The sequence below is a fragment of the Bubalus kerabau genome, chromosome 2, assembly GCF_029407905.1.
Source record: "Bubalus kerabau isolate K-KA32 ecotype Philippines breed swamp buffalo chromosome 2, PCC_UOA_SB_1v2, whole genome shotgun sequence".
NCBI classification, from domain to species: domain Eukaryota; kingdom Metazoa; phylum Chordata; class Mammalia; order Artiodactyla; family Bovidae; genus Bubalus; species Bubalus kerabau.
The window spans coordinates 64,811,057-64,831,645 of NC_073625.1; positions in this window are offsets into that span (position 1 = coordinate 64,811,057).

Consider the following 20,589-nt stretch of genomic DNA (forward strand, 5'->3'; position numbering starts at 1 on the left):
CTTCCCAACCTAGGGATCAAACCCGTGTCTCTTATATCTCCTGCATTGGCTGGCCCATAAGCAATTTTTGCACTTTGGGCAAGTAACTCATTCTCTCTAAAGCGAGCTCTTAATGAACACAGTTAATTGTTTTAATCAGAACTAAAATTTTATGGGTCTAATAGAATCAGAAGAGCCCCACGATTAAAAATGTAAAGCAGTAGCCTTAGAATTTTAAATGAAATAGAATCTCGGTCTTTGGAAAATGTATTCAAGATTGAGAAAATAAGATTTGTCCTTGAAATCCCAGAGAAAATCTATATCCTTAACATGGGTGCTTAAAATCAAAAGCCTAGTGATCATCATAACTAGCAGCTAGACATGCATTAGTTAGCAGCACAGCAACGGCTAATTGGTTTGGGAAAATAATATTTGATTATAACTGCCAAGTGCATGTGATGCATCACGATGAGTGAAATAAGCCTAGTGCACGCTCTCTTCCCACCGCTCAGCTGTAGTTATTAGTGACTGCCTACCTCCCTGCCTCCAGCAACATCAGTGTCTCTAGAGCTCCTGAACCCATTTACTTTCTGTTCACTGCTTGCCACTCTGCCTGCAGCTGTATTAATACATCCCAGGAGAATTTGTTCCCATCAATCACAGTAGATGTTGTAGCCACTGTTCTGTGACACATCAGCAGTACTGCTGGCAGACAAAAAAATAATATAATAAATAAAATAAAAACAGACTCAACTCATGAATAAGTGCAATTAAGATGCTGAGATATGAGAAGAAGAGAAAAATAAAAGGTGTTTCTGCTTTGCAAGATGAATTGATACCTAAGATGTTGCTAGACACAGTATAAGAATGATTTCTGGAATGATCAATGCACTTGGGGTTAAATTTTTAGAGCGAGACTAAACCATAAGAGGGAAAGGTGTATAACCCTGGAGAACCAGACTAATTATTTCAAGCCCTTAATTATGACTCCCCTGAGTTTTATACTTAGAAAGTTAATTTTTCTCTTAGGAATTTCTTGTTAAACTTGTATTTCTGCTATAAGAAATTATTTGTTAAATAAGAAATGCCATGACTGATCAACACTGTGTTGATCAACATTATGGTGTTGCTAAGATTTGAATAATAGTCCTAGAAACAAAAAAGAACACTTTAATACATTTTTTATTATTGTAATTACTTATGACTTATATGGACTCATAGAATTTTAAGGGCAGAAGAAAATCTGGATGTCATGCAACTACATCAATTCATTAATGAAGAAACATAAATACTTTGCCAGGGTTCTAGAGGAAATTATACCTGATCATAATAGTCTATTAATACTATAACCTGCTCATTGCTCCCTGAATACTCTCAATCTCCTTGACTTTTATCTACTTTTTTTTGACTTACAAATTTCCAATATCTCATCAACTCTACTTAGTCATTTTTTATTATTTGTCCCCTTCTTCCCATTACAATGGATTCACTAAGAGAACAGGTTCCTTTGTCTATTTTGTTCGTTAATGTGTCTAAAATATCTAGTGTAGTATTAATGCATAGTAAGGACTGAAATAATGCATGCTGAATAAATAATAAAGGGATGGGATAATTTACAGGGAAAAAGTCCTCTATGGAAGTAAGGGAGGAAATAGGAGAAAATACTCTCAGGCATGTAAGTGGAAAGACACTTTCTATGAATAACAATCAAAGAATGAGTTTATATATGGGTAAAGTGGCTACAGATGAGGGTCTCCATATTTTAATATAAAAACCATTTGTTTTATTCCTAGCCCAATATTGTTTTATTCCAAATGAAGTAATTGGACAAGAATATCAGTTAAAAGTGAGAGTTGAAACATCATGGAATACAACACTTGAAGAGACTGTGTGTGAAGAATTAAAATAGCCAGTGAAAAAAACAGGAAAGAAACTCCCCAGGGAGTGGATCCCTTTAAGAAGCACTGGGAAGATGGAAGGTGAATATAGTGTCTATAATTCAAATGACTCTTCAATATTCTTGTATATGAAAGCAACCCTTCCTGGGTAATTGTAGAGAAGACAGACAATCAGTAGTGACGAAGATTCAGGGCGCTACTGGCCTCATGTTGCGGAGATGAAAGAACGTAGGTGCTCTAATGAAAATAGTTGATGTGATCTTGATACCAAGAGTCAAAGGAAATCTGCACTGGATGGAGGAGAGCAATGATGGCTGCAAAGATGGAAGATTGTGCTCAGGGGGCAGGATGTTGAAATTTGAGATAAGAAGTGCAAGAGTCAAGGTCAAAACGACATAGCTCAAACAAGGTGACCATAGGCCCCAGCCAACAAGATATTTTGTATTTGTTTCTTCCTGGTCCTTTATTCTTCATCCCACAAAACCTTCCTGCCTTCTACCTCATTTTGCATTTCTCTGAATGGAGACTGTGTGCTTCATGAAGAGTTAAAAAGCATTTGTATAACCTAAGCTGTCTTTAATACTTTTTAAATAATTTATGCAAAATTTACACAATGGTCCTATTTATAACATTAAATATATTCTTTTTTATCCTGACTAACCCTTTTGTCTCTGTCAATATTTCACTTTGTCATTTTTTCACTTTTTTATCAAGATATAATTGAACATAACATTATATTAGCTTCAATAGTACAATATAATGATGTGATATATGTACATAGTATGAAACAATCATTGCAGTAAATCTAGTTAACATTAACTGCCACCCATAATTATAATTGTTCTTCTTTTGATGAGAACATTTACAATTCACTCAACTTTTTAATTTGACACATACAGAGTTTATAAAAATGTGCTCTTTTACACAGGTAACATTGAGCAAGTCTTTTGTTCTTAAACTTCAATTTCCCAGTTTTTAAAATATTGGTAATTCCTCATAGAGTTTCTGTACAAATGAAATGAAATAATCTATTTTAGTAGTTCTCCTGGAACAAAATAAGACCTCAATGTTACTCAGCAGCATTTACTACTATTACAAATAGCAGTTTAAAAATTCTGTTCCAACTCTAGAATAAAACAGCTTCCCTGGGGAATTCTTTAAGCTATTTAAAGAGGAAAAAATATAAATATACAAACTTCCCAAGTATTTTTGCAAGAACTTCCAGAGTTCTGAAAAGTTATGAGAATAACATGATTTTAAGATCGATATCTGAAAATACGTGACAGGAAGGGAAAACTACAGATGTATCTCATAAAAATATTATCAACTATGGTACAACAATATATAAACAAAGGTGATAAATTATGACAAAGTCTGGTTTATTTCAGGAATTCAAAGGAAGTTAATATTTATAAATCAATTAATATTATTCACAGTGTTAATAGAATAAAGTAGAAAATCTATTTTGTTGTTGTTCAGTCACTCAGTCTTGTCTGACTATGCAACCCCAAGGACTGCAGCATGCCAGGCTTCCCTGTCCTTCACTATCTCCCAGTTTGCTCAGACCCACGTCCATTGAGTCAATGATGCCATCCACCCTCTCATCCTCTGTCATCCCCTTCTCCTCCTGTCCTCAGTCTTTCCCAGTATCATGTCTTTTCCATAAATCAGCTCTTCACATCAGGTGGCCACTACTGGAGCTTCAGTTTCAGAACCAGTCCTTCCGATGAATATCAGGGTTGATTCCCTTTAGGATTGACTGGTTTGCTCTCCTTGCTGTCCGAGGACTCTCAAGAGTCTTCTCCAACACCACAGCTCAAAAGCATCAATTCTTCGGCACTCAGCCTTTTTTTATTGTCCAGCACTTACATCCATACATGACTACTGGAAAAATCATAGCTTTGACTAGACGGACCTTTGTACGTAAAGTTATGTTCTTGCTTTTCAATATGCTTTCTAGGTTTGTCATTGCTTTTTTCCCAAGGAGCAAGCATCTTTTAATTTCATGGCTGCAGTCAGCATCCACAGTTATTTTTGAACCTAAGAAAATACAGCCTGTCACTGCTTCCATTTTTTTCCCCATCTGTTTGCCATGAAAGGGGACAACAGAGGATGAGATGATTGGATGGCATCACAGACTCAATGGACATGAGTTTGAGCAAGCTCCAGGAGTCAGCAATGAAAAGGGAAGCCTGGCGTGCTGCAGTCCATGGGGTCGCAAGAAGTCTGACATGACAGAGCGAGTGAACTGAACTGAATTGATAGGACCAGATGCCATGATCCTAATTTTTTGAATGTTGAGTTTTAAGAAAACTTATGTCATTATCTTAATAGATGCTGAAAACCATTTGACAAAATTCTGTACTCAATCATGATTAAAAACTAACAAAACAGCTTAGCAAAGTAAAAATAGGGTTGAGTTTCTTTAACCTGAGAAATTGTACCTATAAAAGACATGTAGCTAAGATTATACTTGATGAGTTTTTCCTATTGACTTTAAGAATGAAAAATAGAATGTCCACTATAATCCCTTTTTATTCTACATTATATTGAAGGTTTTAGAGTTAAAATATGAAAAGAAAAAATAAAGATTCAAATAAGGAGAAAACAAAACTGTCACTATTCAGAGATTAACAGATTCTGTGCATAGAAAATCGAGTACTTTACCAAATGTACTGGATAAAAGTCAATATGAAAATATCAATTCTATTGATCTTGTTTACTAGCCATAAATATATGGAAGCTGAAATTTTAAAAGATACAATTTATAATAGGAACAACATACCAAGAAAATTATACACAATTTTAATGAAATACATATATAAGAATTCTATATTAAAACACAAATAAATAAGATGAAATAGATTTAAGTCAGTTTATTGAAACACTCAATATCATAAAGGTGTCAATTACTTCTCATTTGATATGCAGCTAAAAATCTTTTATGCAATAAGAGGAAAATGGCAATCTGATTCTCAAATGTATCAAGTGATGCAAAGGGCTGAAAATAAGCAAGGTAATCTTGAAAGATAAGAACAAAAACAGAAACATGCACACTCATAGATATTTTATAAACTTACAGCAGTTAATTAAGACTGCATGATGAAGCTGTTGTTGACTGCATGATGATTGTGTGCTAAGTCACTTCTGTCATGCCCAACTTGTGAGACTCCATGGACTTTAGCCTGCCAAGCTCCTTTATCCATGGGATTCTCCTGGCTAGTGGTCTCCTGGAGTGGGTTGCCATGCCCTGCTCCAGGGGATCTTCCCGACCCAAGGATCGAACCAGCATCTCTTATGTCTCCTGCATTGGCCGGGGAACTCTGTACCACTAGCATCACCTGGATAATAATTATGGTAGAAAATAGATAATGGAAACAAAATATAGAATACAGAAACAGATAACACATACAGGATCACCTTGTTAATGTCAAGTGGCCTGCAATATAATGAAGAAAGGTAATTCTTTTCAATAAATCATGTTCAGTCAATTAGAAATCCAGTTGGAAAAAAATTATATCTTAATTCATATATATACATCACATTAGATATAAAAGTATATGATGACTTGCATATCTAAATATATAAAGTACATGAATCAATCAATCAATTAATCAATATAAATGTTTTTCTGCGTGAGAAAGATAGGGTTAAAGTTGGAAGCAAGTTTGTAGCCTATTTTCTCCCTTTATTGCTAACTCTTGAGAAATGAAATAGTCTATCAAACCCCTTGCAATTATGCCAGTAAACAGATGTACTAGTAAAGACATTGCAAAACCTCTCAAGTTAAATCCAAAACAGAGCATGTCTGAATGCAAGAGATGAAGAGCATTTGAAGAGTAAAATTGAAAATCTTGGACCCCTTCCCCACAAAGCCTACCCATGTTTTTTTCTACTGCCTGTACTGTCTGAATCATTAGAAATTTGATACTGGGTAAGATTTTTTTTCTAATTATATTCTATCTGATATGACAACTTAACCTTTATTGTAGACAATGATTTCTTAGCTCACCAAGTAGCAAATCCCTTCTAAGAAGAGATAAGTGCACTGTGTATAGAGCAATAATCTGCAACCATATGCAATGATATGGGTAAATATTACAAAGACAACTTTTTGAGAAAAAAGAAAGGGTGAGGAGAGATATAAAGTCATACATACTATAATTCCAACTATAAACTTCTAAATCAAAGATTAGTTGAGAAGCCTAATCTTTGGGCTTAGAAGTCAGAATATTGTTCATCTCTGATGATTAGTTACTGGATGTGAACACAAGAGAAGCTGCTAGGATGCTGGTAACATTTTCTCTGTTGGATTCTGGTTACATGAGTGTGGTCACCTCAAGAAAATTTATTGATGTATATGCAATAATTTGTGCATTTTTGTGGGGAGGTACAAGACCACCTGACCTGCCTCTCGAGAAACCTATATGCAGGTCAGGAAGCAACAGTTCGAACTGGACATGGAACAACAGACTGGTTCCAAATAGGAAAAGGAGTACGTCATGGCTGTATACTGTCACCCTGCTTATTTAACTTCTATGCAGAGGACATCATGAGAAATGCTGGGATGGAAGAAGCACAAGCTGGAATCAAGATTGCTGGGAAAAATATCAATAACCTCAGATATGCAGATGATACCACCCTTATGGCAGAAAGTGAATAGGAACTGAAAAGCCTCTTGATGAAAGTGAAAGAGGAGAGTGAAAAAGCTGGCTTAAAGCTCAACATTCAGAAAACTAAGATCATGGCATCTAGTCCCATCACTTCATGGGAAATAGATGGGGAAACAGTAGAAACAGTGTCGGACTTTATTTTTGGGGGCTCCAAAATCACTGCAGATGGTGATTGCAGCCATGAAATTAAAAGATGCTTACTCCTTTGAAGGAAAGTTATGACCAACCTAGATAGCATATTCAAAAGCAGAGACCTTACTTTGCCAACAAAGGTCTGTCTAGTCAAGGCTATGGTTTTTCCAGTAGTCACGTATGGATGTGAGAGCTGGACTGTGAAGAAAGCTGAGCACCGAAGAATTGATGCTTTTGAACTGTGGTGTTGGAGAAGACTCTTGAGAGTCCCTTGGACTGCAAGGAGATCCAATCAGTCCATCCTAAAGGAGATCAGTCCTGGGTGTTCATTTGAAGGACTAATGCTAAAGCTGAAACTCCAATACTTTGGCCACCTCATGCGAAGAGTTGACTCATTGGAAAAGACTCTGATGCTGGGAGGAATTGGGGGCAGGAGGAGAAGGGGACGACAGAGGATGAGATGGCTGGTTTGCATCACCAACTCGATGGACATGAGTTTGGGTGAACTCTGGGAGTTTGTGATGGACAAGGAGGCCTGGAGTGCTGCGATTCATGGGGTCGCAAAGAGTTGGACACAGCTGAGTGACTGAACTGAACTGATATATGTTCTGGTTCAATTTTTTTTAAAGATTACAAAATTAGATCTAGAAAAGTGAGATGAATTTTCAAGAAACACACATTTGCCTTAAGAAAACGGGCTGAAATAATATTCAGGTCTTATCCTACCTTTTTAATAATGAATAAATATGAATAACACAAATATACAAAATTCACAAGTCTTTAAAGAAAGTTTATATTTCAAGTTTCTAATAACATTGATGGGTTTGCCAACAACAACCAAAAAAAAAAAAAAGTATGCTATATCTGCTGCTGCTGCTGCTGCTAAGTCACTTGCTATATAAATACCGCTAAAAGAGAAAAAATTATGTAGCACACCTTAAAAGACTTGCCCAAGGTCACAAAAATACCATGAGGTAGCAAATGTTAAAACGAAACCTCTGCTATTAGAACCAAAGGGCTGGATCATAAGCAGTTGCTAAACATCAGAGTACAATCTACTTTAGTTGAGAAATAGCCCAAGGTACAGAGAACCTAACTGCTAACTGTTCAGAAAAGTGATAAATAGCAGTGACAAGTAAAGACTGCCTGTGCTTTGCATGGCTTAAAAACCACATCTTGCCTGAAATCTAGGATGCTTTGGGCAAAATAAAAGAGGTAAAGAAAAAATATAGAGAATAAATATTCTTCTTAAGAATTACAAATTGTTTCAAATAAAATATCAATATATTTGGTAGGGAATGTAGAAATTTTATGTGACAACTCAATGAGGAAAAATTAGGAATTTCAATGAGTAAAACCTGCCTGGGAACTAGAGTCAGTAATAGTACTACCCATAGCTACTTGGAAAGCATGAACTTTTGCTATTCAAGGCCCAAGACTTTAGAGATAATCTAAGAGTATGGAGGGAACAAAAAGAGATAGAAGCACATTAGGATAAGTAAATTAGAAATGAGAAACAAGACCTTTAAGTTGAATTTAGGAAAGAATGACTCCCTATAGAAAAAATACTGCATCTTGAGCTGTCAAATTGGAAGAGTTAAGTGCTCACTCTTGAAAGAAAACAAATGTAATTCATAAAATTCCATGTCAGATTTAAATATTTTTGATGTGAAAATGGATTTGAGGATGCTTGTTCTTTCTGTGTATTCATTCAGCATTTGGACTTGACGAAGATAGTAAGAGAAATGAGAAATAAGTATATCAAGGCACAAAAGATTTTAAAAATCTTTATTCTGGAGTGTTCAAAAAAATCTCCAAATAAGATATTTTCCTCAGAGTTTGAAATTATACTATTTGCCCTAGGCACACTCCAACCAAAGTTACAATTGCCAAAAAAAGAAGTATTAAATTGAATAAAATTAGGAAATCTGATTTACAAATGTCCTCTCTTTTTAGGTAGGCTGTCTATTTGTTTTGCTAATGTTTTGTTTTGTTTTGTTTCTGTGGAGAACTTTTTTGTTTGATGCAGTCCCATTTGTTCATTTTTTTACTTTTGTTTCCCTTATCTGAAGAGACATATCCAGAAAGACATTGCTAAAATCCATGCCAAAGAGCATGCTGGCTGTTTTCTTCTAGGGGCTTTATGCTTTCAGGTCTTAACATTCAAGTCCTTAATCCATTTTGGGTGTGTGTGTCGGTGGGTGTGAGAAATGGGTCTAGTTTCATTCTTTTGCCTATGGCCATCCAGTTTTCCCAACACCACTTAGCTTTCTTAATGGTGTTCTTTGTTATTTACAAATTATATCTGATAAGGGGTTAATGTCCAATATATAAAAAGAACTCATAAAGCTCAACCACAAAAAAAACCAAACAACCTAATTAAAAAATGGAGAGAGGATACTAATAGACATTTTCCAAAAGAATATGTACAGTTAGAAAGACTATTACCTGGCTACTATCAATAGCCAATGTTGGAGAGAAAAGGAAACACTTTTGGTGGGAATGTAAATTGCTGAAGCTACTATCAAAAACAATATGGAGAATCTTTAAAAATCTAGGAATAGAACTATCATATGATTCAGCTGGACTTCCCTAGTAGCTCAGCTGGTAAAGAATCTGCCTGCAATGCAGAAGACCTTGGTTCGATTCCTGGGTTGGGAAGATCCCCCGGAGAAGGGATAGGCTACCCACTCCAGTATTCATGGGATTCCCTGGTGGCTCAGATGGTAAAGAAAATATGCCTGCAATATGGGAGACCTGGGTTCAATCCCTGGGTTGGGAAGATCCCCTGAGGAGGGCATAGCAACCCACTCCAGTATTCTTGCCTGGAGAATTCCCATGGACAGAGGTGCCTGGCAGGTTACAAACCTCAAGATCACAAAGCGTCAGACATGACTGAGAACTAAGCACAGTGCAGTACATGATTCAGCTATTCCACTTCTGGATATTTATCCTAAGGGGGAAAAAATTGATTTTAAAAGACGTATGCACCCTTATGTCGATCACAGCATTATTTATGATAGCCAAGATATGGAAAAAACTTAAGTGTCCATGGACAGATGAATGGATAAAAAAGAAATCTTCATGAATTTCACATCTTTGACTTTTCAGTGCATCAGTGACTTCCATGGTTGCCCACACAGTCTTGGCTTTGATACTAAAGATGGCATCTATCACTGTTACTACATAGATGATTGCATGCAAAGTTCCTTGTTCTTTCAAAATTTTAGTAGTAAATCCTTAAATGAAATACTTTTTACTTAGACATTAAAAAAAAAATGGTGAAAGCTTGCCATTTGGGACAATACCAACAGAACTTGAAAATATTATGCTAAATGAAATTTCACATGGTAAAAGACAAATACCATATGATTTCACTCATTTGTGGAATAGAAAAAATAAAATAAAGATAGAAATGAACAAATCAAACCAAACCAAAACAAACACATGGGGGATAGAGCAGGGATTATCAGAGGAAAATAATTGGGGAGGGGTGCAGTGGGTAAAGGGGGTCAACTGTTTGGTGATGGATGGAAACCTAACTTCTGCTGATGACCATGCTGTAGTGTATACAGAAGTCAAAATATAACATTGTACATGTGAAACATGTAATGTTATAAACCAGTGTTGCCGTAATAGAAAAATTATGAGAAAAGTAATGCTTTCTAAGAATATATGCTTATTTGAAAACACATTCAAGATACACTATTCTTAGTAGTATAAGAATATCGATTTAAATTCATTCTTTCTGCAATCAAATTCATAAGGGTGTAATCAAAATCACTGATAAAATTGGATAACTCTTAGTTAAATTTAGTTTATCAGTTATTTATATTACATAAATAATAAAAGTGAATAAAAAATAGAAGTAACATAATTTCAATTTAAATATATTTACAATAAATGTTTATATATAAAATTATTGAAATCATAGCTATCATAGATAAAACACAAAAAATAAACAATAAATGTTTATATATAAAATTATTGAAATCATAGCTATCATAGATAAAATTACAATTCAATACTAATATAATTTCCAAAACAAGGGGAACTAAAATAACAATGAGTTGTATAAAACAAAAGTTTTTCATATTCAAATATATCTGAAAAAAAAGTGTTTAATTTATGAAACAAATAATTTCTCAGCACTTGCTTTCATGTTTTATTTTTTCTCCCCACTGCATTTGATTAAATATATTAAGATTAATTCTTACTGAAACCAAATCTACCTTGCAGCTATAAAGCCTCTAAATAGGCACTTGATTAAATGATACATGTATTGTTTTGTCTGCCTGTATTGCTATACAAAGTTTGAGAAAGGTTGTTTTAAGTTAAAACAAGAGAAAAGGAGGTTTCCCAGGCGATGCTAGTGGTAGAGAATCCATCTGCCAATTCAGGAGATGCAAGAGATGTGGGTTCAATTCCTGGGTCGGGAAGATCCCCTAGAGTAGGAAATGGCAACTCACTCCAGTATTCTAGCCTGGAAAAATTCCATGGACAGAGGAGCTTGATGGGCTACAGTCCATGGGATCACAAAGAGTCAGACACACTTAAGCACTTGTCACCAGCAGCAGCAGGAGAAAAAAAGGAAAAAATAATTAAGGGATAATAAGACTGAACCATACATAGGGCTGGAAAAAAAAATGCCAATGATTAAGACTTGACTTTTTGTTTTACCTCAAGATAAAATTATTTATTTTCTGATTTATCTTTTAGTTCTGCTTTTGACAACTTGATAATTTGAGTACAAAGTTTATTTGACAACACTCCCTACCTCTGACATCAACCATGAATCAGCAAAATGTCACATCAAGGAGCAACATAGATTATTCTACAAATGAACATTATATGTAACTTAATAAACCATATATTTCTTCTTTGATTTATTAGAATAAAACAGATTATACATAACATATGGATAACCTAGTGAATTTGATTAAGGGCTTTATATACTTCATTTTACCTCACAAGTTTAAATTTATGCTGTCAAACCAAGTATTTGGTAAACGAGCAGAAGGAAGCTCAGAACAGTCAAGAAAACAGACTGAAGTCATCTGACTGATGATCAAACAAGAGAAGAACTATAAACAGTATCACTTTATACTTAAGAAAGTAAAGTCTCAGAAAGTAACCTTCTAGGGGCCATAATTATCAAATGGCAGAGCCCAGATTCAAATCCTCATGTGTCATCTGGTCCTAGAATTCACTACAGTTGGCCCTCAGGATCCGCAGATTCTGCAAACTTGGATTCAGTCAACTGCAAATGGTGTATCATGTTAGGTTTTGTGGCTGGTCAAATCCAAAGATACAAAGGGCCAACTATGAGGCTTGAATGTCAGCTGATTTTGGTATCTGAGGAGGTTCCTGGAACCAGTCCCCAGTGAATTACCCAGGGACAATTGTATAACAATCATTACCCTGTGCTTCCCCCCATTACAGGTCTCTTGGGATTGTGTTATATGAATACATGCAGGTTCATTGCAGCATTATTTACAATAGTCAGGGCATCGAAGAAACTTAAATGTCCATCAAAAGAGGAATGGATAAATAAAATGTAATACATATGTGCAATGAAATATCTGTTGTTGTTTTAATTGTTAAGTCATGTCTGACTCTTTGCAACCCCAGAGACTTCAGCTCACCAGGCTTCTTTGTCCATGGGATTTCCCAGGCAATGATACTGGAATGGGTTGCCATTTCCTTCTTCAGGGGAACTTCCCAACCCAGGGACCCAACCTGTACCTCCTGTGTCTCCTGCACTGGCAGGCAGATTCTTTACCACTGAGCCACCAGAGAAGCCAGTGGAATATTACTCATCCATTAAAAAGAACAATATAATGGCATTGGCAGCAACATGGATGGACCTAGTGATTGTCATACTGAGTGAAGTACATCAGACAGCGAAAGAAAAATATCATATGATATAGCTTATATATGGAATCTTCAAAAAAAGGGTACAAGTAAACTTATCTAGAAAACAGAGTTACAGATTTTAAAATAAACATATGGTTACCGAGGGTTAAGTGGGGAAGATGGATAAATTGGAATATTGGGATTGACATATACAGATTGCTATACATAAAATAGATAACTAATAAAGACCTGCTGTATAGCACAGGGAACTCTACTCAATATTCTCAGTTCAGTTCAGTCACTCAGTTCAGTTCAGTTCAGTCGCTCAGTCGTGTCCGACTCTTTGAGACCCCATGAATCACAGCACGCCAGGCCTCCCTGTCCATCACCAACTCCCAGAGTTCACTCAGACTCATGTCCATCGAGTCAGTGATGCCATCCAGCCATCTCATCCTCTGTCGTCCCCTTCTCCTCCTGCCCCCAATCCCTCCCAGCATCAGAGTCTTTTCCAATGAGACAACTCTTCGCATGAGGTGGCCAAAGTCCTGGAGTTTCAGCTTTAGCATCATTCCTTGCAAAGAAATCCCAGGGCTGATCTGCTTTAGAATGGACTGGTTGGATCTCCTCGCAGTCCAAGGGACTCTCAAGAGTCTTCTCCAACACCACTGTTCAAAAGCATCAATTCTTCGGTGCTCAGCTTTATTCACAGTCCAACTCTCACATCCATACAGTCTGTTTATTCAGTCACTCAGTTGTGTCCAACTCTTTGCAACCCCACAGACTGCAGCACCCCAGGCTTCCCTGTCCATCACCAACTCCTGGAGCTTGCTCAAACTCATGTCCATTGAGTCAGTGATGCCATCCAACCATCTCATCCTCTGTCGCCTCTTCTCCTGACTTCAATTTTTCCCAGCATCAGGGTCTTTTCCAATGAGTCAGTCAGTTCTTTACATCAGGTGGCCAAAGTATTGGAACTGCAGCTTCAGCATCAGTTTTTCCAAATCAATATTTAGGACTGATTTAATTTAGGATTGACTGGTCTGATCTTCCTGAAGACCAAGGGACTCTCAAGAGTTTTCTCCAACACCACAGTTCATTTCTTCGGCGCTCAACTTTCTTTATGGCCCAACTCTCAAATCCATACATGATTACTGGAAAAACTATAGCTTTGACTATTCAAGCATTTTTTGGCAAAGTAATGTCTCTTCTTTAGAATATGCTGTCTAGGTTGGTCATAGTTTTTCTTCCAAAGAGCAAGCATCTTTTAATTTCATGGCTACAGTCACCATCTGCAGTAATTTTGGAGCCCAAGAAAACAAAGTTTCTGTTTCCATTGTTTCCCCATCTATTTGCCATGAAGTGATGGGAACGGATGCCATGTGGGAAAGAATTTTAAAAAATAATGGATACATGTATATGTATAACTGAATCATTCTGTTGTACACCAGAAACTAACACAATATTATTAATCATCTATACTTTAATATAAAATAATTTTTTAAAAAATTTTGATATTAAGACTTATAGACAATTAAATTCTATTAATGAGACTACTGATGACTCATATGTTTACTCTGAATAAGTCATGGTACCTTTTGTTCTTTCATTATGCTATCTTGTTGATAAATCAGTCACTTTAGGAATAATGACTGAATAGGTAACCTCCACCAATACTTAGTAATATAACAAGAGCATATGAAAATGAAGCAAGAGTTAATATTCTTTATCTTGTTCACTTGCTTTTAATTTAGTGTTAATGAAGCAGAGTCATGAATTTAAATCCCATTTGAGTCCCATAAGTTTTCTAGACTTGATAGCTACCTATTGCCCTCTCAAATCCAAGCTAGTCATTTCTTTCTAACAAATAAAGAAGGCTGATCACAAGGGAGGCAAGATAAGGGCTTACAGTTGAGCCTTCATCATCACACACACAGGCAAAACAACTAAAGTCCATCCAGTGATGTCCAGTCATTTCATATTTACTTAAAAACTGTACTTGTAGATGTTAGCAGAATTCAATCCTACTTTAAGAATATACCACATATTCCTTTGAACTTTGTTTGGTATGTGCACAGTTGATATGACATAACCTAGGCTAGTTAGTCTACAGAAAGCTTACTAAAATCTCCCAGAGGGTCTACTGTAAAAAGCCATTATCAACTTAAAGCATCACTCAAAAGAGAGTCAGAAAGACATGTAAACACCCGTAGATGAACTGGACTGAGAAGTTCCTGAGGATGTGAGAATGCCAGCGCTAAAAGCTGCAATGTCCGGCATTGCTAGGAGAGCTGGCCACCATATTATTATGAAAAGCATTTGAGAAAATCGGAAATTTTTTTAAATTAATCACTTTATTTTAATTGGAGGATATGGAGAGATTTAATGTGAAATAATTCAGAGAGAAAGTTAATGCTGGATTAGTTCTTTCTGGTTGCCATAACAAAATACCACAGACTGAGTGACATAACAGAAATGTATTTTCTCACAGGTCTGGAGACTGGAGGCCTGTGATGAAGGAGTTGGAAATTTGTTTCTCTCTGGGACCTTTTTTGCTTGCAGATGACTCTCTTCTCCCTGTGTCTTCACCTGGTCATCTCTTTGTGCATGGTTGTCTACCTTGTGTTCAAATTTCTTCTCGTAAGGACACCAGTCATACTGGATTAGGCCCCAAACTAAAACCAGTCAATCCTAAAGGAAATCAGTCCTTCATTGGAAGGACTGATGCTGAAGCTGAAACTCCTGTACTTTAGCCACATGATGCAAAGAACTGACTCCTTGGAAAACACCCTAGTGCTGGGAAATATTGAAGGCAGAAGGAGAAGGGGAAAACAGGGGATGAGATGGTTGAATGGCATCACTGACTCAACGGACATGCTTTTGAGCAAGTTGTAGGAGTGCCGCTTAAAGGGAAGCCTGGTGTGTTACAGTCCATGGGGTTGCAAAGAGTCAGACATGGCTGAGCAACTGAACTAAAGTCCTCGTCCTAACTTATTCATCTGTTTAAAAACTGTCTCCAAATACAGCCACATTCTGAGGCAATCAGGTAAGAATTTCAATACATAAATTTAGAGGGAACACAAATCAGCTTTTTATCCAAAGATGGGCACAATAGAGGACAGAAATAGCAAGGATCTAGAAGAAGCAGAAGAGATTAAGAAGAGGTCTCAAGAATATAGGGAAGAACTATACAAAAATGGTCTTAATGGCCTGGATAACCATGATGGTATGGTCATTCAATTAGAACCAGACATCTTGGAGTGTGAAGTCAAGAGGGCCTTAGCAAGCATAACTACGAACAAAGATAGTGGAGGTGATAAAATTCCTAAGAGCTGATGCTGTTTAAGGGCTGCACTTATTGTGCCAGCAAATTTGGAAAACTCAGCCGTGATCACAGGACTGGAAAATGTCAGTTTTCATTCCAATCCCAAAGAAGGGCAACAATAGAGATTGTTCAGACTACCATACAATAGAGCTCATTTCACATGCTAGCAAGGTAATGCTCAAAATCCATCAAGCCAAGCTTTAGCAGTACATAAACTGAGAACTTCCAGATGTTCAAGAGGATTTACAAAAGACAGAGGAACCAGAGATCAAATTGCCAACATCCATTGGATCATAGAAAAAGCAAGAGAATTCCAGAAAAACATCTATTTCTGCTTCTTTAAATATGCTAAAGCCTTTGACTGTGTAGATCACAATAAACTGTGGAAAATTCTTCAAGAGATGGGAATGCCAGACCATCTTACCTGTCCCCTGAGCAACCTGTATGCAAGTCAAGAAGCAACAGTTTAAACGGACAAGGAAAAATGTACTGTTTCCAAATTGTGAAAGGAGTATGTCAAGGCTGTATATTGTCACCCTGCTTATTTAATGTACATGCAGAGTATATCATGTGAAATATCAGCCTGGATGAATCACGAGTACATGGTATCACAAGGGTTGGACACGAATGAGAGACTAAACAACAGCAATGCCCTGACCAGCCCTTGGACTGAGGTCTTTCAGAGTTCTTGTTAAGATAGGCAAATCAGTATCATTATTATTATCTAACCATTAGTCAGGCACTCTGTTACTTTTAGCTAAACGTCCTGCTTGACATGTTTATAAATGGTCTACCATAATCGACAAAGAAAGCATTTTTCTGGTTGTAAGTAATTTTAGTGCAGCGATGCCTACTGTAGATCTTAGAAACTCACAACACAGCAAAATTCCTTGAACACAATAAATGCTCAATAAATATTTATTGATTTAATGACAAATGACAGTAATAGTTTGGCTTTGGACTAAAATAATTTGGATTTTTAAGCTTGAAAGTTTTCCTGTAATTTTTTCTGTCCCTCCCATTACTTAAACAAACACTGCAAAAATCACTTATCTATTTATTTTGGTGTTATAGTTTTTTTTTCCCTTTCAAGAATATTTCTCTCCCACAAAGATTTGAAATATATTTTTCTACCACATATCCAAAAATAGTTTTATATGGAGAAAAATCTGGGGTTGCAGTTTGAAGTCACAAAATAATACATGCTAAAAATGTGGACTATATGTATCTTCTCTTGTCAGGAAGTATTTATAAATGCCTCCTAGAAGGACATCATTTCTCAGGATGTTCTAAAGCCCTAACTCAGCTATTTAATGGCAAAGAATACTAAGAAATATGATTCCGATAAAATAGTTTTATGGCATATAATTCTTTTTTCATATATAATTTCTTAATGCTGTGTGAATATTCCTATAATTCAGACTTACATATAATACGTCAAACACTTTTTTGGCTTCTTTGCAACACAGTAAAATACAATTCTCATTAATACTTAACTTACTATAATCTGCATCACCAAGGCTTTTGTAATTAATGTAGCATTTCTACAGTTCTGTCAATAAAATTAACTCTTACATTTAATAGATGTAGATAAGGATCATAATTTTATTGAGGAAATAAAATCTGTACAAAGTCCAAAAGTGGTATTAAAAAAAAACCCAAAAGTTCAAGCTATTACAAACTGTAAGTCAAAGCAATTGCTCCCTTGATTTTAGTACATCCACTTTATCTTAAAAATTATAGCACTTGCTGGTAGTGATTGAAAAAGATAGCAGTTTTCAGCCTAATAATACTGCTATTATTATTCAAAATAATTTATAATTTATTTATTATCCATTTATTCAAAATCGATGGAAGAAAAATCAGCATTTTTTTTTAATTAACCTCCCTTTTCTCCTTCATTTTGAAGTGATTGGGAGAAAAATTATATTTTAAGTGTAAAAATATTGATTATAATTCACTATTTTTACTTTTTGTTCACCACAGCTGGACTATTACATGAGTCTGTACAGAAAGACTAGTCATTTCTAATTTGATTTGAATCATTTATAAATGCCAGTTCCAAATTGTTATTTCTATTTACACAAACATTAAAAATTTCCAAACCTGGAACTTCCCTCATCTAGAGCTTGGCTAATTAGCTCTTCCTAGCTTCTCTGCAAAATTCTTTTTGTTGATCATGATAGCCAGTTCACATGTCATATTCTTAAATATATATATATATTGTTATTGTTGTTCAGTCACTCAGTCATGTCCGACTGTTTGCATCTCCATGGACTGCAGAATGACAGGCTTCCCAGTCCTTCACTATCTCCTGGAGTTTGCTCAAACTCACGATAAAGAAAAAACTATTTCTTTATATTGTTGCCTACCTACTTATCCACGTAACTCTGTTGATATATGGATAGATGATAGATAGGTGGCTTAAGTATTGCTTATAGATATATGGATATGTATATCTCTCTGTATATGATGTATATTGAAGCATATGACACTGTACATATTTCATAATACACACAGGGTTATAGTGAACTTAAGAACTGCCCATTTGAAAGTAAAAATATGACCACATTGAATAACTCAATGATCATGTGCATATAACCTCTGTTTAATGCCATCTAACTGTACCAGTAGACTCAACCACATACTAATGAGACTTGGACCAAGAAAGAGCAAATTCATGAGAGCAACCTAGTAGGAGTAGTTAAGAAAAAGCAGGTAGTAGATTATATCAATAAAATCAACTTTCTTGTACATTAATAAAAAATATTAACAAGAAGTTTGCCATAATTTAAAAAAAATGCTTACTCAGTAATTAAATATAATATGTAGTCACCTGGGCTTCCCAGGTGGCGTTAGTGGTAAAGAACCCATCTGCCAATGCAAGAGACATAAGAGACAGGGGTTTGATCCCGGGGTCACGAAGATCCCCTGGAGAAGAAAATTACAACCACTCCAGTGTTGTTGCCTGGAGAATCCCACGGACAGAAGAGCTTGATGGGCTATAGTCCATGGGGTCACAAAGAGTCAGACACAACTGAAACAACTTAGCACTCAGGAAAGCACACACTTGCAGTCACTAAGATGGAAGAGAAAAATTAGAAATGGATAGTTTCACAGTATGTAATTGGTGTTATAATCATTTGTATAATCAATTTTATTTTCTTTATTAAAAAGAGTAGTTGTCTTACCCAATTCCCTGGAGCTACTATAGGACCCTTTTCTAAAGATAGATTTATTCAAAATATTTATGTGAAGAAAAGATAGTCAAGAAGAATGAAAATACACACACATATCCATTTATAAGAAATACAAAAAAAAGTAGTGAAATGAGTAAGAGATTATTGTAAAAATCAAAAAAGGCATAGACGTGTCTGTATGGACACAGCCTACGGACTCTATCAAAAAATGTAAGGACAAATCTAAGGCTCATAATCACAAAATGCACATTTTATAAAATAACATTCTGCTAACCATTCTGAGCTGAATTTTCAAATAAGCCATCCTTTGCTCTCAAATAAGCCCGCCCTTTGCTCTCACCCCAGCAGGCCAACCACAGTGATCATGTTGTCTTGTTGACCCCCATCATGTCACTGGATGTAATTCTCCTGTCTGGTTTCTTTTTTTTTTCCCACATATGGCTACCTTGGAAAACTGTCCTTGGCTTCTGCCTTGCAGAGAGAGATCTCAAAAATCTGGAACTGACAACTTGCCTCAACATCCCTGGCATGTGAGCAAGCAGACTTTTCACATTCAAAGTGATTTTGCTTTTTAAATAACTAACTTTGGTTGCAAAACTCCCAATGAAGATTACCCTTGTTTTCAAATATATGCACATGCATTATTTGTAGGACATTTGTTTGAGATGTTGTATCTAAACCATATGCATATTCATGAGTGTACGCTTATCTCTACACTGTATGTTTGCCAACTTGGGCAAATATTACTTGGTCCTTAAGAACCATGAAAACTATGACCTTTACAGAGACAGAGATTTAGACCAGTCACTTTTTTTTGGTGGTACAAACTGTTAACAACAACAACAAAAAATAAAATAGTCAAGACAGTGGTGACTAAGTAGGTTTTTCTAGTACAATAGCAGCATCAGATCAGATCAGTCTCTCAGTCGTGTCCGACTCTTTGTGACCCCATGAATCGCAGCACGCCAGGCCTCCCTGTCCATCACCAAATCCTGGAGTTCACTCAGACTCACGTCCATCGAGTCAGTGATGCCATCCAGCCACCTCATTCTCTGTCATCCCCTTCTGCTCTTGTCCCCAATCCCTCCCAGCATCAGAGTCTTTTCCAATGAGTCAACTCTTCGCATGAGGTGGCCAAAGTATTGGAGTTTCAGCCTTAGCATCATTCCTTCCAAAGAAATCCCAGGGCTGATCTCCTTCAGAATGGACTGGTTGGATCTCCTTGCAGTCCAAGGGACTCTCAAGAGTCTTCTCCAACACCACAGTTCAAAAGCATCAATTCTTCGGCGCTCAGCTTTCTTCACAGTCCTCACATCCATACATGACCACAGGAAAAACCATAGCCTTGACTAGACAAAACTTTGTTGGCAAAGTAATGTCTCTGCTTTTGAATATGCTATCTGGGTTGGTCATAACTTTTCTTCCAAGGAGCAAACGTCTTTTAATTTCATGGCTGCAATCACCATTTGCAGTGATTTTGGAGTCCAGAAAAATAAAGTCTGACACTGTTTCCACTGTTTCCGCATCTA